General features: G+C 45.8%; 1 long non-coding RNA gene across 1 annotated transcript; it reads left to right on the top strand.

Annotated features, from left to right (window-relative positions):
* The first annotated feature begins 2,100 nt into the window (after positions 1-2,100).
* On the top strand, positions 2,101-8,725 carry LOC119102228 (uncharacterized). Its single transcript, XR_005094673.1, has 6 exons — positions 2,101-2,200; positions 2,547-2,667; positions 5,135-5,286; positions 5,540-5,675; positions 7,732-7,874; positions 8,686-8,725. It is a non-coding gene; the product is annotated as an uncharacterized LOC119102228 (long non-coding RNA).
* The last annotated feature ends 609 nt before the right edge of the window (positions 8,726-9,334 follow it).

Genomic DNA, 9,334 nt, shown 5'->3' with positions numbered 1-9,334 from the left:
GACACAGCGTGTCTTTGAGCAAGGTCATAACATTTCGCGTTTTTGACCTACTTGCTCGTCGTAAAAACGCCCAAGAGGATGTAAACATGGAATTTTCTCTGATATGCAATAAACAATGTATATATATATAATATTATATATATATATATATATTATATATATGGGGTGGGGGTGGGGGGGTGGTGTGGGGTGGGCGTGGGTGTGGGTGTGTGGGGTGTGGGTGTGGGGTGGTGTATGCGTGCGTGCGTGCGTGCGCGCGTGTGTGTGCGGCTTTAGGGCGCGTCAACTACGCTGGTTATCTGCACCCGGTACCTTGAAAGGCCGAAGTTCCTACATGCCTATGTTTCATGTGTTTATGCCATGACTTGATGACCTGCCGTGGGTTTCAGACTTTAGGCTATGGTGGGTCTCCAAAATCCCCCTCCGGCTAGTTTGGCGATCTCCTGGATACGTCACTACTTTGGAAGGGTGCATGGAGGCATGCACGGATCGCTTTGTAATAGCTGGGCCGTGAGTGCTAGTTTTAAGTTGAGCCGTCCCGTTGAAAGCTGTTATTTTCCAATCTGACTGCCGTATTGTATTGTGTTGTATTGGATGGGATTGTGTCGTATTGTATTGTGTTGCATTGGATGGGATTGTGTCGTATTGTATTGCTCGTCCTGAGTGTCCACACGTCGTCGACATTGAGCTCTACGACGCACTCAGCCGCTGAGGCTACATGGCGTCGCCTGCCGTCACCCTGGCAGGGCTGGCTGCCATTGCGGAGAATCGAACCCCGCACCCCTAGTTTCCTAGGTGCGCAATAGTTAACGCAGGCGCGTTAAAGGAAGTGATCCACATTTGTATGGGATTTTGAACTGGAATAGCTGCTGAACCTTTCGATACCGCTCACGGTCATGTCCTTTTTTAAGACATAAAACTTTCTGGCTCCTGAGCCGAAAGGGCGTTAAATTTTGTAGAGTATTGGTGGGAGGGACTTCAGGGTCACCTTGGGATGTATGACATCATAATAACGTCATTAAAATGCTGTTATTCCATTATCTATTTGTCGACCAAGACCAAGAAAGATAAAATTGTCGGGTCGTTCATATCTGCTGCTCGTGGCACAATTTCCAGAAAGCAGGGCCGCCAATCGGCTCCTAATTAACGTTGTACAAGGTACAATGACGCAATCTAACAAACTCGTATTGAGGAACATATTTACTAAATAGAGAAATTGTGGTGTCTGGGGCAGTTTTTCCACTTAAAAGTATATAACAGTTATGAGTGATAATTTTTAACGTATTTGCATGCTTGATTCAATATCTTCAAATGTGGAGCACTCCCTTTAACCACTACCTTATCGGCACCCCCGGGTGTTCAAACGGTTAGCGTCTATCATTGTTCAGCGTGAACAGAACAATCAAGATCTATATCCTGATAGGTGGATATCACAGGGAGTATCACAGGCAGACCGTAGACGATGGCTTTCGCACTTCCAATTCTATGACACAATTGCCATCCAAAGTAAACGCATCTCTTTGACCTTGGATGATTTATGAACAGGCAGCCGCTCATGCTCACCTGTCTTATACCCATAATTGCGTCAAGGCTCGCCACTTCACGTTAAGATGGTTCACATATCACGTAAATAAAGAGACCAGAACAGATATGAACACCAAGGTGCCGCTCTAATTGGCACGGCACGTGACCTTGGCCGTGCCTGACGAGCGCGCGTAACATTGAATACCTTCCCATGTAGCACGCTTGATCAAGGCGCAGTGATTCCACACAATGAGATGCGCTTGTAAATGAAATACGTCGTGGGAGTGGGCAGATATTCCAAAGCGGCATTGTTTCAGAATTTGACCTTGACCTATGACCTTAATACAAACTTAAATTCAAGTTTGTTGCGTGGTTTGAGACTGCACGCTACGGTGCTATCGGTTGCGATTTAACTTTGTGAATTCGGTCCAGCCATTCTTGAGATAAACAGGGGAGGGGTGAAATCTGTCCCCGCCAGCCAATGGTGTGCTGCTGAGGAGCCCGGTCAATGTCGGGTTAACTGCTGGCGGATGCACCCAGGATGACCTGCGCCTGTGGAAGCCTCAAGGAGGATGACCTGAATTCGACGTTGAAACATGGGTGGAAGCTCAAAGCAGCAAGCCGCTCTCACCCGGAGAAGGGTTCCTGCTTCACGACAGAGAAGCGTTCGTTAATGGTATGTGCGTCCAGACCCTGTCAAAGAAAGTTTATTTCAGATTATGAATAAAAGGATGCGAAGCGGTGTCTGTTTATTTCGTTGGCTTCTAGGAGTGATCACGAGCCCTAAAAACACTGGTAATACTTAATCAATGAAAAACATCCGTGCTTTTTTACATCTTTTAGAATTAAGAGAACTCGAAAGGTTAGCGCTTTGCGGACTCGATGCATGCAGATGCATGATGCAATGCATGGTGTAATGCATGAGCATTCGCATGCAGTGCGGTAAATGCAAAGCAGGCAGGCAAAGCAGCAAGCAAAGCAGGCAACGCCCGCAAATCCCGATGAACTGTATCGCTCTCCAGTTCCAGGGGGATGGAGCTGCGCAACGGAGCCAGTGAGCTGGTCGAAACACCCCGTCAAGCTGTTCCGGCACTGCCTGGACGCCTGCAATGCAGCTAAGACAGAATTCGCTGCTTTTGGAAAGTAAGCACTGTGATGCAACCATCCAGCTTCCTTGGATTCTTGCATTCATCAAGACCAGCATACATTCAGACCAACTTGTGCGCATGTCCGTGCCAGTAAGACGAGGTGTGGCGTGGCACGAGGCAGGAAACTACAGGGCTGAAAATTCGCGATGAATATCACTATACCGGTGATACCGAATTTTAGCTGATAGAGCTTGCAGATCCAACCTCGCAAATCCCTGCGATTGGAAGTAGCATCCCCATGTAACGGAAGGTGTAATGAAGTTTAACCGGGCCGCGGTTCACTTGCGTAGAGCTTGCCCTTTAGTTCACAACGTGCATCGCTTGCCAGTTGTCCAGCTGTGTCTGGCTTTGCCATGCATTTTTAATTTAATTAGTAACGCTCAGGCACACAGCAAGAGCATTGGCAAGGGCAGGGCACAGCGTAGCGTTCGGTGGCGGCATCACCAGCACGACAAACGGGAGGGCCTGGAACTGGAAAAAGCTGAAACCTGAAAAAAATGGGTATGGTAATCACTCTACCCCAGAGGATCTGACGTGATATCACTATGCTTATTTGTAATTGTATGCTGTTTAACCTGTACCCAGCCACGTTGGCCTTGCTGCCTTTCGCCTTACACTATTTCGTAGACACAGACAGTCTTGCTTCAAGTCAAAGTCACTATGATGGGACTTCAGGAACTTTTGAAAATCGCGAATGAGCGCGCAAAGACCTCTTTTTTTGTTTCTACTCCCGGATATCAATCTAAAGGAGCACGATTTGTAAGCTAAGATACCACATCCTGGCAGAGTCGCCTGACACAAAGCGTATCGCTTTGCAGCGACGAGTTTCCAAATGGACACTTAAGTTCATCGCAGCCGACAGTAATGTCTATGTATGCATTGCAGTCTCATATACACATACGCCGTGTATATAAACATAGTCTATTTTATCATGGTTTGCAACACTGCTGCTGCTAGTTGTACCTTATGAGTAGTACGGGAAGACAACAACGGCATATATCAGGTTATTTTTAATCAAGTTTGACCTTTTGCTTGCGATTTGGCCTCGACGTTGACCGCATACATTCAAATTGACTACAAAAATCGGCTTCATGCGATCGAGAATTCCATTTAAATAATATCACACGACCCTCCATGTCGCCCAGGTAAACTTTGAAAATGGGCCGGCATTCACATGGTAGTAGCGGCCATCTTGAATTCTGGGAAATGTGTAAAGTTGCGGAAGCAGCAATCAGATTAACTTTGCTCTCTTAGCTACATCCACTAGTTACACAACACATTTCCGTCAAAAGGGTCGCGACAGCAACTCCGACTACACGTACCTAATCCGCAGTGAAAAGCGTGTTATTTATAGGGGTATGCATTGGGTATGGAGCACATCTTTACAAAATTATAAGTTATAGCATGTGTAGCTTTTTGTGAGTGGTACCCTTGCATGAGTACGCAAAGACGACCAAATGCCGTACGATCGATCAATACAAAGAATTTGGTGACTTATGATTAGTTCGACTTTGAGAATTCGATTTTACTTTATTTTTGATCTCTTACATGACAAATAATTGCGAAATGGTGCTCCCCTATCATAAAAAACCCAAAGTGGTGCCACACGAACATCCAAGCCATCGAGAAAAAAACTTTGAAACTGTATTTTCAAGGGATAAAATTCAATATGGCGGCGGTCGCAATCTTGAATTCCGAAAAATGCTCGAGTGCTGCACAGGTAGCAACTAAGCGAATTTGGATATCCTGGGCTACGTAAAACATATTTCCTGAAAGAAAGTTCGCGGCAGTCGACATTTCCAGGCTCTCATATAAGAAGTATAGGATAAGATGGCAACCCGAGTAATGCCAGCATTTTTTTGTGTTGAAGACTTAAGATTTGACTTGATTCAAACCTTTTGAATGGATGGAATCAAATGATTTTTTCACTGTATTAATTTTTAACAACAACAAAAAGAGATTGAATGAAATTTCTAGGGAAAGCACAGCCCCACGCTAAGTAGTCCTTGTTGTGTGAGTCATGACCCCTACCATCCGATCGCGCAATTCCAGGCATCAGCAGAATGTGGTAGCGAAAGTTAAACGCGCCGCAATGCTCGGCACGGTCTGGGCTGCCCTGTGACGTCAACTGACCTTTAGCGCGACCGCTGCCACCGACCGCAGGCCATACCTGTGAAGGGCAAATAGCGAGCGTCTAAAGCGAGTTGAGTCCACTTCGCCACGGGTGTCAGGACCCGAAAGCAGGCGCTCTGACCAACTGAGCCACCGGGGCGGGAGTCCAATTATTTAAGCATTGCTTTTCAGCAGTATAAAAATAAAACTGAAATAGGCTGGTTGCTTCCATGGGCTGCACATTAATATATTCTGTGCATTAGGCGGATGTCAACCATGTAGTGAATTCTGAATACTCTTGTTTTGTGTGAGAGGTGATAACGATGCGTTTGATTCATTCTGGCTCATAGGGGCGGATGCAGATGCGGAAACGCCACAGCTGCCGGACCTGGCTTCCGGCCTCTACCAATGTCGTTCTGCAACGAGCACGTGGATGGAGTAGAAGCCTACTCAGTGCTGGCTGTGATTACCTGGGGCAAAATAAAGAAGACTGGCGCCACGCGTATGTTACTTGAAACATGCACAGGCATTCTGCTATGTATGTTTTATGTCTATAGTAAAGGTGAAGACGATTAATAGATGTAATGAACACCAATGTCTTCTGGCAAATGACGGTCATCATCCTAAGAGTTTCGATGGCACTGAAGTTGTTATGAATGTAAAGAGCCTTGGCATGTGCAATTGCGCACCGTCATGCTTTGAATGTTGAAATGGATAAACCTGTGCCGTTTTGTTCCATGCTCGCAATTCTTCAGCTGCAAAACACTGGCTTTGGGCCAACAGAAGACCAAAAAGCATCACCTGGAATAAGGAGCCCAACATGCCTTTCATCGAGGATTGCTGGCGCGCGTGTTTTGAAAAGGGCACCGCTACATGGATGTCCATCGGAGTGTAAGCAAACATGTAATGTGTGACTAGGCACAGCACAGGTTTGCAAATGGCATGCAAACGAAAAGGTGTATCTAACGACGCTTTAACAAACTTGTGCTTCTTTGTCTCGAGGCTAGTTAATGGGCCGCTCAATGCAATTTGTATGGTAAAAATGAGGATAGATTGACTACTTCCAAGCGCTAGAACAGGTGCCGATCCCATAGCGGCATTGTTCCAATAACACGAAGTAATGAGCTGACAGGCAAATAACTCAGAAATTGATTCGACACGTCCAGATTCAGGACGATAAACACCGATACGATTTTCGCCAGGGCTACGATATTTAAGCAGCCCGGATTATTCGTATTAGAACTTTTGCAACGCATTCAGGTGTTGTCAACACATCGTGAAAATGACGAATTCGATTGGCATTGTTTCATGACCCCACTTTCCTGGAGCTATAAATATATATATATATATATATATATAATATATATATAATGCTTTATTTCCGTTTTCATTGTAATAAACTGAACATACTTCCGAGCAGTTGAAACATCCATCATTTCTTTACAGCATGCAATTTTTAAAGCCTAACCTGTGGTTTACTGAGAGGAGAGCTAGACTGAAATAATGCACATCTTAGTGATGGCCCATTTAAACTTCCAAGTCCTTTCTGATTTGCACTGGAAGACTGACATCACAGCGTTTAAGCTGCACGGCGGTACCAAAGAAAATTCATGGGTTCAGGTGCTTTGCTCACTGCTGTTTTAGCAACATTACTGGCATATGGCACAACATGATCTGCATTAGATGGCAGGGGCACGCTATGTTATGCTTACTATGCATGCGTCTTAAGTGTAGCAGCTTTGGTTTTGAACCAATAAAAAGAAGTGCATCACTGCAACAAAATACAAATTAATAAGAATGACAGCAACTTGCATTTAACACAATATATGCCGGCCAAGCCCTACCCTAGGCCAGCATTATAACTCAGCTGGTTTTTGTGGGTTTGATCCCCAACTGACCGAGGCGGTTCGGTCTGCGGGCGGACATTTTGGAAGAAGATGCGTCTCTGGTCCACTCACACGACAGAGGATACACAGACGTGCGCTCACGCACGCACGCACAGATATGATATTTGGAGAGTTTGGCATGCGCACATGATGGCACTTTAACGCAGATCGCCCAAATTCGTTTAGGATAGTCGTGAAATGTGTCCAATGCATTTGCCTGGTGTCTGCGGGCACTTCGGACTGCTAATCTCTACAGGTTACGTACCTGGCAGTCAATGAGCATTTGCGTGTCTGACTGATGTGTCTCGTAAGACGCATTGTAAATAAACACATGGTTAAATCCAGGAAAATCAGAAAAAGGTTTCTCCTGTGCTGGCACGTTTTAGTTGTCCTGGCAGGTTAAAATGTGAAAATGCGTAAGAAAGGGACACAAGCTCAACTTTTCGAAGAGTATCTCGCTCCGGAAGAAAAGGACATTAGTTCAACTGCGTTGCGAAAAGCGTTGCATGTTGGCGTAAGTAGCAGATCAAGCACATCTCATTGCTTGTGTTCCGCTGTTGGCGTAGCAGTTAATATTTCTTCGGCATGCCCTTGTGTGCTGTTTTTGTCGTAGCAGTCCATATTCCTCTGACTTGTCTTTGTGTGCTGTGTTTGGCGTATCAGTTCATATTCCTTTGACTTGTCCTTGCGTGATGCTTTTGGCGTAGCAGGTCATGTTCCTTTGACTTGTCCTTGTGTGCTGTTTTCGGCGTGACGGTTCATGTTCCTTTGACTTGTCCTTGTGTGCTGTTTTTGGTGTTGCAGTTCATGCTTCTTTGACTTGTCCTTGTGTGCTGTTTTCGGCGTAGCAGTCCATGTTCCTTTGACTTGTTCTTGTGTGCTGTTTTCGGCGTAGCAGTTGTTCTTTGACTTGTCCTTGTGTGCTGTTTTCGGCGTGGCAGTTCATGTTCCTTTGACTTGTCCTTGTGTGCTGTTTTCGGCGTAGCAGTTGATGTTCCTTTGACTTGTCCTTGTGTGCTGTTTTCGGCGTAGCAGTCCATTTCTTTGACTGGCCCTTGCAGGACGGGCTGCGAATGCGGGACAGCTGACAGCGCCGTAGTGGAAGATGGCTTGGACTGGAAGATCGCCTCACAACCCGAATCTGACCAGGGCTACCCAGCAGCCCGCGGGTTCGTGTTGATGAGCAAGAAGGAGGGCACACGAAGTAAGAGACACGTCAGGCGGCGAGTGGCCAGCGGTCGTGTTGGATCGCAGCGGAAAGCCGTAAAGTAAACCTTCAATGGGACAGAGATCATCGTACTTTGCATTATATAATATATTATAAAATATAAGGTCACTCATGAGTTCAGAGGAGGCCGGCGGTTCACTTTTTCACGCAGTACAAGATCACAGTCCTTATGCTAACAACTATTGACCGCTAACATATCAGGAGATGCCGGTTAGACGACCTTAACCACAAGTATTTTTTGCGGGGAGGGGGGGCAATGCTCCGTGTTTTAAGCTTGACATCAAATAATATTTCAACGACTGGAAATGTTCTTCTGGCGCCGGCATCAGCCTTCAGACATTGGTGTCATCGGTCGCATTTTATTCGCTTGCTCCTTCCGGCAAGATCCGTGGTGCGCCTGCTAATCAGGATGGCGCTAATATTTAAATCGTTGTTGGTGTGGTTTCTTCAAAGGTCATGTACAAAGTAAGCTAATTGGCGCTCTCGCCGTGTGCTTCATTGTATTTTGCTGCGCACAAAACATTTCACTGAACCGATATTGCTGTTCTGTGATGACGGCGTTGAGTTTTGGCATCAAACCATGTTAGTGAAAACTGAGATGAAGGGTATACAACGTTCAGTCAGATTTCTTTGAAAATTAATTGTCATCCTTATAACTGAACTAATCGTAAAGCTGATGGACAGATCATCCGCGATGTGAAAAACAATGCACACACTGAATGGTTGCCGGCCGACTTAAGTTATGGCTTATACGAAACGCACCGCCTGTAGCGTGCTGTATTTACAGATTTCGTGCCCCACAAGTTCACCTGGATACAGACAGCATTAATACTGGGAAGCGTGCGGAACTTGAAGACAAGCCGGTAACGAAGTGGGTCCCCGGTGCATGGGTAAGATGCACCACGCGTCTTCTCGTATAGGAAACTATGGTCGTCATTTTACGGTGTGGTTTGCTGTGTTATGGTGTATCAAATTACAACACACTATAAGGTGAAAATGTGCAATATCTTGGGTCTATTTTTGGTTACAGTGTGCAAAGGAGTGTGCCACGAGTTTTGGCACATTTATATCAAGATTTAGAGGTGTAACTAAGGAGGCTGCATTTCAGAAAAAGCGAACTTTCAGGAACTTAGCGTTTCCAGAACGGTTTTGTGAACAAATACGTCAGTTCAACATTGCATTCTGCAAATAACGCGAAATCATTTTGGAAAACAATAAACCGAACAATAGCAATTAAAAGCTGCGATTCACATTAACAGTCCTTGTCCTGATCTGTGCGAGGCTTGCACTGCTGGAGGCGAAGACCTGGCTGCTTTCGTCGGTCATGCTGCAGCAGTGAGCCAGCAGGCTCCCTGGAGCACATTCCAAAGTGCTGCTCGATCTGGCATAATCAGTCTATGTCCTCGTCCGCTTTTCGCCGCTAAGGCGAAAAGCGG

The sequence above is a fragment of the Pollicipes pollicipes genome, unplaced genomic scaffold (assembly GCF_011947565.3).
Source record: "Pollicipes pollicipes isolate AB1234 unplaced genomic scaffold, Ppol_2.1 Scaffold_5724;HRSCAF=6776_pilon_pilon_pilon, whole genome shotgun sequence".
NCBI lineage: Eukaryota > Metazoa > Arthropoda > Thecostraca > Pollicipedomorpha > Pollicipedidae > Pollicipes > Pollicipes pollicipes.
The sequence above is the reverse complement of the archived record's forward strand: the minus strand, read 5'-3'. Positions and strand labels throughout refer to the sequence as shown.